At 42.4% G+C, this 10,400-nt stretch overlaps 1 long non-coding RNA gene across 1 annotated transcript; it reads left to right on the forward strand.

The window, feature by feature from the left end:
- The first annotated feature begins 1,630 nt into the window (after positions 1-1,630).
- Positions 1,631-5,364, forward strand: LOC121627157. The gene is made up of 3 exons (XR_006008006.1): positions 1,631-1,820; positions 2,161-2,288; positions 3,390-5,364. It is a non-coding gene; the product is annotated as an uncharacterized LOC121627157 (long non-coding RNA).
- The last annotated feature ends 5,036 nt before the right edge of the window (positions 5,365-10,400 follow it).

Below are 10,400 nucleotides of genomic sequence, written 5' to 3' on the forward strand. Positions count from 1 at the left end.
GCAGCAGGTGTTTTCTGCTCGCCTTTTCATTCAGGCCCCACTTCAGCGGTGTGAGAAAGTCTCACTTCAAGGAAGGGTTTGAGGAATTCTGGTGGTTCAGTGCAAACAAGTTGAAAGGTGAAAGGTGAAATGCAACCAGAGACATTAAAGTATGAATAATCTAGTGAAATATTGGGTTAACTAAAAGCCTTTTCTCCTTTTCTACTGTTCCCTCTCATTCTCCCTGCTGCCCCTGCTCTAAACCCCCCAATTTGTCCTGTAGCTCTCAGCCTCTTCACACCTGTCACATGTGTTCAGGAGTGTAGCGCTTTGACTCCCGGGAACCTCCTGGAAACCTCCCTGCTCTGGGACTGCAGTGGCGGTGGCCGAGGCGTCTGTACGGGGGAAAAAAGACATTATCTGCCGCCACCTTTGATGTTTGTGCCCTGAGAGACGACAAGGGGGGAAGTTTCAGTCCTGCCTCCTGAGCGCTTCCAGATGTCACACATCCTCCTTCACTGTGAGAAAAACAAGGGGAGAACATACAGGAGGGCATGTCAGCAGCTTCGATGGCCACAAACATCTTGCAGCCATGTTGTTGCTGCACTATGAAAAACCGTGAGTCATTTTTTTTACATGTCTGTGTTCATAGCCTTGAACACCGACACACAGAGCTCAGGGCTGATGGGGTCAAAGGTCAAGCAGCTTGACCTCGAGGGCAACCTCTTATTGAGTTTTCCTGAAGGTCATGTCTGAGGTGAGGGGTTTTGTTTGTACAGCACAGGGGAGGCTCCAAGAGTGGATTTATCAGCAGCACATAAAGTTTAAAAGCACACACACTGCAGCTACATGAAGGGACACAATGCAGCACATGTGATAAAAGACCCCAGGTATCCTTCCCCAACCTCGTCCCATTGACCAATAAAACCAGGTAGTAGTCATTTGATTTGTGAGAAAATATGTGAGTGATGGTGTTCCACCTCCAAACTGAAGGTGGGGTGCAGAATGACCTCTAAACCTTCAGCGTTGGCTTTTCTCACTCTGCCAACTTTGATTATGAGACATGTCCCAAACAGCGAGGTGTCAGTGATACAATGCGAGTTACTGCGAGAGTCTGCAGAATATGGGTAATTAAAATCGCCTGCCTGGACTGTGTTTGTATCATTTTAGGTGCAGCATGGAATATCACCTTCAGCAGTGAACAGAGACAGTGAACTCCATGTACTACAATGCAACATACATTTGCTTTGCACATATTAATTCTTTAAATTGAACTCATCAGCTTGTATATTATGTCCCATGAATGTACCATATCTTTAACTCTTATTCTCTTGTCTGTGGATTCATATTTGTGGACGTGTCCCTCACCTCCAGGGCTGACAGGACTTTGCTGCCATCTAGTGGAGATGTGATGGAACATGGAGACAATGGGAGAACATATATACATACATACATACATGTCAGCTGACTTCAAAATGACGGTGGGGGGCACAAAGACCCAAAGGGAGCAGAGTAAGTTCTGTTTAATTTCGACCAACAGCATTCCACTGAAGTTAGCATTCTATGAAACTGAGGAGGATATTAAAGACAAGTCCTGCTGATGACTGTGCACACACGCGGACACCGTCAGTAGTTCTCATTGTGAAAATCAATCCAGCAGATGGCGGTAATGGATGCCAACCAATGTAAAATTCAACAGAAGAAGAAGAATGCAACACATCAACACATCAACGTCAAAGATTAGCAACTCCGATATAACAACTGTGTATCTCTAATGTTTTACACTAAATATTTGACTACATTGGATCGTCTGGACCTTTGTCCGCTCTGAAACTCCGTCGGTGAGTTGCCATAATTTTGTAGCCGTTTGTTCGTTGTTGTTGTACAGGTCACCTTTATTTCTTGCTCTTGCTCCATCAGTGTATTGATCAGTGCTATGCTAACGTAACGCACGTCACATTGATTACATTGACCTTGAAATTTGAAAGCAGATCCTGTGACGACCCTGATACCTGGAGCAGGGCCAAGGCCCCCTGGGTTCCTTTGATGAACGACTTTGTAACAGCAGTGGAACTAGCATTTCAACCATTTCTTGTTTGGAACAAATGAACAGATGTCTTTTCACACAAATCAAAGTCTAATTGCAAGCCTTTCTTTTCCATTTCTGTTTTTCCTCCACAGAGGAACGATGAGAAGGCGTTGCCCCTTGCGACCCCAGCTCCCACTGGGTGGTTGCCACACTGGTGGCCATGGCCGACATCGGAGGTTGGGATGACCATTTCCTGCGTCAAGCTTTAGCCTTCGTCCTGGTCAGTCGTGTTGACTTTATTACTATTTTTTAAAAAGTCACATCACATCAAAATCAACAAGAAGAACAACTGCTGTCTGCACTCTGTTCCCTGTGAGTCCTCACCTCTCACAAGTATCTGCCTCTATTTCTCAGCACTGAGGACACCATTAATCCTCACCCAAGCTTGCAACCACAATAACCACTTATAATTTGGATTTTTCATTCTTACCATCTTTTCACAGTACTCTATGTCATATCCATAACATCATGATTGATGTGCTAACCCATCATTACCTTGAGACACCTCAATGCACCAACCAACCACACCATCTCACACACTTTTTTGGCTTGTTGTGTAGCACTGTGATTGTCATGACAGCAGCTCTTTTACATCCCATCCAGGTCAAACTGCTCTCTTCACTTTCACACATCACACTGCTGGCCAGCTCAGGGCATCCCCCACCTGCCCCCTATTCTATTCTATTCTATTCTATTCTATCCTATCCACAATTGTGGAGTGCAGAGCCACTCCATCCCTCCGTGTTCATTTTCATCATATCTGTCTGTCCCATTCTTCTGCTTTGCTAGAATACTCATTGCATGCTCATCATCATCATCATGGACTGGCTGCAGCAGGCGGTCCATACACAAAAACCCTTTACCCCCCCCACCCCATCAATCTCTCACTGCTACATTGGAGCTTGCTCCCAGCTATAGTATTCATTTTTCCACTACTATGACGCCATGATGTTGTGCAGAAATTCAAAAAACATTTTATCCAAATGTCATCTTGTTGTTGATGATGATGATGTTCTTCTTCTTCTTCTTCTTCTTCTTCTTCTTCTTCTTCTTCTTCTAAAATGCCAGCTGGATGTGCTTTCTTCTTGTATAACCTCCTGCATCCAGGAACACCGTTAAAAACAAACACAGATGTGTTGCCTTCCCGCCCCCCAAAAAATTGCACATCACCCACGCACGATGTACGCCGCGCACATGCATGCCCTTCTTAACAATAAAGAAAAGGGGGGTGGGGGCGCCACCATGACGCCGCAAAAAAATTGCTAAAATTTCAGCTGGTTTTTGTTTCTTCTTCTATAACCCCCTGCCTTCATCTCTCCAGGAACCCGGGGGGCTCGGCCCCCACCCGGCCCACCTCCCACCGCGCCAGGACCCGGGGTTACACGGGATTCGAACCATATCTGCAACACTCCGTGTCACAGAGGCTTAACCAAGCCGGAACGCATCCCGCTGCCCCACCGAGCCCCTACGCACTCAGACCTGTTCGGAACTTCTATTTATTCTTCACATCACTGTGGAGAGAAAATCTGGAAAACATCAGCAGGAGGAAGCCTGGATTTGATCCAGCAACCCCAGGTATCAGCACCACCAACTTATCACACTGAGCTGTACCTGAGCTTACTATGACCTGCTCGGAACTTCTATTAATGCTCACATTAGTCTGAAGAGAAAACTGTGAAAACATCACCAGGAGGAAACCTGGGTTTGATCCAGCAACCTCAGCAACCACATAAGCATCTTATCTCACTGAGCTGTACTTGAACTTACTGTGTTCTGCTCGGAACTTCTATTTATTGCTCACATTAGTCTGAAGAGAAAATTGTGAAAAGATCTGGAGGGATTAGCTTGGATTCAATCCTTTAACCTCTACTTGAAGGACAGCATCTTATCTCACTGAGCTGTCCTTGAGCTTGTAAAGTGTTTTTCGGAACTTCTACTTGTTGTTCACATTAGTCTGAAGAGAAAACAAAAAAACATTACCAGTGAACAGCTTGGGTTTGATCTGTCAACCTCAGCTTTCAGGCCCAGCATCTTATTTCACTGAGCTGTTCCCAAGCTTGTTCAATAGTGCTTGGAACTTCTATTTGTTGTTTGTTCACATCACTCTGAAGAGAAAACCATGAAAATATCTAGAGCACTCAGCTTGGTTTTGATCTGTCAACCTCATGTCATTAGGTAGCATCAACATCACACTGAGCTACACCTGAGCTTGCTATAGTGTGGTTGGAACTGCTATTTATCACTTACATTAGTCTGGAAAGAAAGCAGTGAAAATATCACAAGAGGAGAACTAGGATTTGATCAATTGACCTCAGATCATCAGGTTCCAACAGTATCACCAACTGATCTCTCTGAGCTGTACCTCAGCTTGCTGTGCGCTTTTCGAAACTTCTATTTATTCTTCTAATCACTGAGGAGAAAACAGAAAATCTCCTAATGGGTGAGCTTGAATTTGATCCAGCAACCTCTGACTAGCAAGCAGCAACACCTGAGCTCAATGAGCTACACCTGAGGCTGGAAAGGAGTTGGTGGATGTTGTAATAGTTGTTCACATGACTGAGGAGAAAACTTTGAAAAAATTGTCTAATCAGGTTTTGAACCCACAACCTGAGAGTGCTGAAAATCAGCAGCTCAGTGCTTCCTCACTGAGCCATCTAGAGGATGGTTGAGCTGACGTCTCCTATTGCTTTTCTCTACAATATGGGGGAAAAGAACATTATGATTACCAGACATCCTCAAAATCCAACCATAGGTTTGAACCCTCCACTATCAATCATCAGCCATCAGCAGCCTCACTCACTGAGCTGCATCTGAAGTGTACAATTGTGTTGGTTCAATCCCTTTCAGTTTATCAGGGAGCAGTAACTGATCTCCCTGAGCTACACCTGAGGCTGTGAGTGTGTTGGTTGGATGTTGTATTTATCATTCTGATGACCGAGGTGAAAACTGAAAAAACTCCACAGCTTGGATTGATCCTGCCACGTCTCACACACACACACAGGAGCCATAACACCCCCCTCAGCTGCTTATTCTGCTGAGCTATACCTGTCTGTTTGTCATTATTAAAAATTTAACCAAAATTCTGTTGAGCTGACATGGATTCCTCTATCTTGGGCTGTGGGCTGTCTTGTGGAAAGCCTCGCTCCAGACCGACCACGTGGTTCATTCTTTGGTATGGACAGCAGGGGGCGCCGCAGCTGCAGGAAAGTCACAGTGAAGTGGAGTGTCAAAATCAGCATAAATGTCATTTTTCACAGTTATTGCTCATATTAAAATGGCTCATTTTCGTTATCATGATGTAAATAAAACCATGAAAGACTGATGTCCACACCTGTCTGAGGCCTCGCTTTCTTCCTAAAGGGGGCGTGATCAGATGGTTCTGCTGGCCCGGTTCACTCTGCACACTGGCAACCCTGGTACAACCAATCAGATGGGCACACACACACATATCACTATGAAGGAACCACAAGGACACTGCATCCCCAGCTGTGCTCGGTTACTGACCACATGTTTGACCACAATAAGATGTCGCTGCTATTCTACCCATTCACTCACTGCACAACACAGCTTGTTACATGACACCCAAACACATTGCAGAAGAAAACAGCGCTGCTGTGATTCATACACAGAAAACACAACGGGATAGTGGGGGCTGGAGTACCAACACTCAAAAGAAACTTGCATTTAAATGCATTTAAACTTTTTTTCAAGTGGACGCCTTCAGATTATTGTTGTCCAACCATGAAACAGGGATGGATCAGATTAGAAAATAAATGTTCTTTAATTCTTTAATTATTATAATTATTATGGTTGCCACCCTAGGGGGCCCTCTTTTTTTTAAAATTCTGAATGGGGTGGGGGGCCCGGTCAGGATAGCACAGCAGGTGAGCTGAGCAGATGTGGGTCAGTGCGGAGCTCATAAGGAAGTGGGGGGGTAGGGGACAGACACCCGCACAGAAAGAGATGGATGTAGAAGGGCAAGGCGAGGTGATATTATGTAATTATTCCAATCTGAGCTGGTAAACTTGTCCGGCTGGTCCGGCGGTGGAGTTACTCAGATGGTGGAGTTACTGAAGTGGTGGGGTGGAAGAGATCAATATAAAATCAATAAATCCACATATGAATCATAGAAAAAAAAAAGCTACACATAACACCAGAACTTGCCTGAGAATCATGTTTGTTTTTTTTTAATGGTGCCAATTTGCCAAAATGTGAAAAGACATGGTTTACTGTTTACTGTTTACCCTGCCCTCCAGCAGCAGGTAGAAGTACCTGCTTTTCAACACTAGATGTCAGCATTCACACAGGTTCAAGTTTAGAGTTTGGGAACTGGCTGAAAATACAGTGATCTTATTGGAGTGCCTCAAAAGTCCCCATATTTCTGCCCATTTGTTAATAATCTAATCTAAAACTCAATCACAAATTGAAAAAGCATCAAAAAACTGCAACCGAACCTTTCAAGATTTGTGGTACACATTCATTCCAGTCAAAAAACACCAAACAACTTTAGAATGATTCTTTTATTTTGAAAAAGAAATGTTTTAAGTCACTTGTAGCTTTTCCTTAAACACAATCACCTCGAATTTTTTTTTCTTTAATTCCTTTTTATAAATTAGAATGGTATATTATGCATGCAATACCGCATTAACTGCTTAGGTTTTCATCTTCCACAGAAAAAAATAGAAACACAAAAAATCCCTTAAAAGTCCAGATGAAGCTGCTTGGAAAAGGGTGGTTGGAGAAGCCACAGCATGAAGCGATGTACACAGTTTGCGGTTGCATAGTACAGTACATGAAGTTCCTCATTTTAAAACAGCATGCCGTTTTGTATTGCACATTACTGAAACTTTGTATACTGGACCTTGCTGTTGTTCCAAGTGTCCCACATGGGTCGTCGTCTCATTTTAGCACAAGTATACAGCAAATAGCATCTCTCAAAGACATTATGTACATTTATTTGTTATAAAAATAATCGCCAGCAAATATTCATCTATTATTTTTCTACTGGAATAAATATTTGTTCTTTTGCTTCTTTTGTTTTTTTTTTCATCTTTTGTTTGACATTTTACCAAAGAAAGTCCTCCCCTATAAGCTCTGAATTTTGTGGTCACCTTGAGATTAAATTTGTGGAAAATGAAATTGGTGATGAGTTTCATTTTGAGACAGAAGTTTGGCCACGGGCAAAGGTCAGACGAAAGTAAAGGGATGCCGGGATGGGCAGTTTTTTGAGGTCTGTGAGTGAGTGTGGCATTATTTTGTTCTGATCTAATTCCACAACTCAAAAGGGCAAACATCTTGCGTCATCTGAAATGGTGGGACGCTGGTCTGGAAATCCCTTCTGATTGTCTCAAGCAGCCCAGCTCAACATTGGTTGGTTTGACTTTGAATGGAAAATGGCTCCCTGTTCAATCAACCAATGGGATTCATGCTATGGGGCAGAATGAGACAGAGATGCGTGCCTGTAAACAGTAGCATTATGCACTTCAATGCGTGTTTTTTTTTTTTTTTTTTCCCATTTGCAGTCTTGATGTTTCAGTCCATTAACAGTGTGCAACAAAGACACTGACAGGGAATATGGGCAAAGAAATGAGCTAATTCTTGAAATCATCTGTGCCCGTTCACATTGTAGGAACAGCTGAAAACCCACCTTAGTTTTTTGCTTATTCTTTTGTGCTATACAAGTTCAAATTTTCCCCCCTTTCCTCCAGATCTATACAAAGTGACCTTTTTTGTCTTGAAATCAATAAATTAAGAGCTGCTTTGCACCATGGGAAAACATGTGCTCAGTACTGTCAGGTCAGGCTTTAGGTTGCTGTCCGGTTCTGAACAGGAGAAGTTGCTTTAATTAGGCCTTGAAAATCAGGTCCCTTCAAGACAATTTGAAACTGTGTCAAGCTCTAAAATTCTTCGGGACAGTCCAGCGCGTGAGCGTGAGAGTGAAAGATGACGCACTTTCAATGCATTCCTCCAGACCAGTTTCCTTCAAAACTGAACATATTATCATATAACATATATATATATATATAAGGAAGATAATATGTTCAGTGCCCTATATTATATATATATAAATAAACACTTTATGACTCCATTATTTAATTTAAAAAATGACAAGCTGCAGTATATCAGGGTTTAAGTGCTGATAACTTCCTGAAGTGTCTACTGGTTGCCTGGTGACCTCACATCTGAAGACTTCAGGGGGTTATAATAGTCATTTTTAGACTTCAGCTTTTGAACAGATTTAACAAGAAAGCAATCCTTTCTAAAATGAAAGAATTCAGTCGTTAAGCATAATCCAGGGTTTTGTGGAATCATGCAGCGATGGGACTGATTTTAATAGTGACTCCACCCAGATTAATAATCCCACCTGTGCTGCCATCGATCGGTTGCCGAATGCTCTGACCTCAACCTTTAAGGTGCAGCACTTCACAGTGCAATGCACCACCGCTGGCTGAGGTACAACAAAGCACACCTGACCACATGAAACCGCGGCTGCATTAACACAAATGCTTTTTCATTTCAAAACAAAAACATTTTAACACCAAAGAGAAGGTGGAACTGCTACTGAAAGTAGCACAAATGTAAGGCGGTCAACACGGCAACGCACAGACTGGCAGTCGTCACACAGCAAGTACTGAATTTAAGTGCACACAGCACAGACAACAAGGTTGGCAACACCTGTGATTAGTGACCATTTCAATTAACCACTGATAGTCAAGTCTGATCACGTGACGGGGGTGTGACAAATCAGCGAAGGACATGTCGTGACCCAATCAGAAGCAAATGCGGGCGTCTGTGTCGTCGTTTCAGAAGGTCTGTTTCCGCCCGTCCACACTAAAACGTAATCCCTGAGTTTTCAAACAAAAACGGGGTCGGCAGCGTTTTCAAAACGCTCCGTTACGAGTTCTAAAACGCAGACGTCGTGTGGATGCTGGGCGTAAACGCATGAGCGTGGATGCAGCCTGTGATGCTGTCCATAACAGTGGTCAGCGCAGCAGTGTTTTCCTCCACAGGGCACAGTGTGGAGTTGCTCTTGGACACACTGTGAGCAAGTTTCTACTAATTTCTGAGAGAATTTTTGAGATGTTTTCATCACCCGAAAAGCAGCAGCTCCCAACTTATTTTTGATCTTTTTAAAACAAATTTTCATTAATAGAATGAGTTTGTTATTCAAATCTTAAATATTTAGATAGCACTCTGTATAGATCCAAAGACAAACAAATCATTATAACACATTATATTTGAGAGAACGGATCCTCTATTGCGCCAGATTTATGTTGTGAGCATTTTGTTTGAGGCTCATTCACTGCCTGTAAGGCACCAGGCTGCAACGGTCAGTGCTGTGCAATGTGTTTTCTCAGAGAGGAAGGGGTCAAAAGGATCGAAGTAGCTTCAACATTCGTCTAAACATGCCAAAGAAACTCTTGTGACTGGTCGGTTATACTGTACATATCTGACATCAGAGAGCAAACAGGAAAACAACTGCCGGTTTCACTCTGATTTCCTTTCCTATGAAAAATCTATTTCCCTGGCAGTGTGTTTTTTGTTGAGGCCACAGTATGAAGAAACAAGAAGATCTGAATTATCACTAGAAAATAAAATGATCAATTGAAGGAATTAATTGAATTACATAAAAAAAAATAAATGTGTATATAAAAGATTAGCAAAACAATGTGGTTTTAACTTATTACCCAGGTAGGAATTATTTTTCTAATTCTTTGAGTGAATATAATTTTTTTAATTTACTTTGACTACTTCATTGATCAATCAGTTAATTCTCAGTCTTTTATCAGCTCATTTACACCAGGTTTGGTTTAAAGCCTGTTTAGGCTGTTCAGGCTACAACTGGCCAACTAGAACTGTTTGCTATCTGGAGATGAGACAATTAAGTCCTCATCTTAAAATAACTTCTCTCAAAAAATAAGATATGCACAGTATATTATGACAACAATTACAAGCCTTAAAAACATCATTAGCAACCATGGCAGCTGTGTCCACACAAAGCACCACCTGGGTTCGGTAAATTCTTGTTTCTCAACTGAACCTTTTTGTGAGGGCTGGGGATTCATCACTGTTAGACAGCAGCACTTTCTCACTTATAATTCTGAATTAATACAAGCTGTTATTGTTATAGTGGCTCCACTTTTGAGTCATGCAGTCCACTGAACCTCTTTATAACTTCCAGACAGAAACCGACACAGTTTTCTGGTAGCCTGTTCAGTGTATTGAGTTTCTAAAATCCAGAGATATCATTCAGCCGTAGTGAGGGCGATCTTTTTCTTTTCTCTTTTTATGTCTTTTTTTTTTTTTTTTTTTTTTGGAGTAAGCTGCCCTA

This window comes from Chelmon rostratus, chromosome 24 (assembly GCF_017976325.1).
Source record: "Chelmon rostratus isolate fCheRos1 chromosome 24, fCheRos1.pri, whole genome shotgun sequence".
Classification (NCBI taxonomy): domain Eukaryota; kingdom Metazoa; phylum Chordata; class Actinopteri; order Chaetodontiformes; family Chaetodontidae; genus Chelmon; species Chelmon rostratus.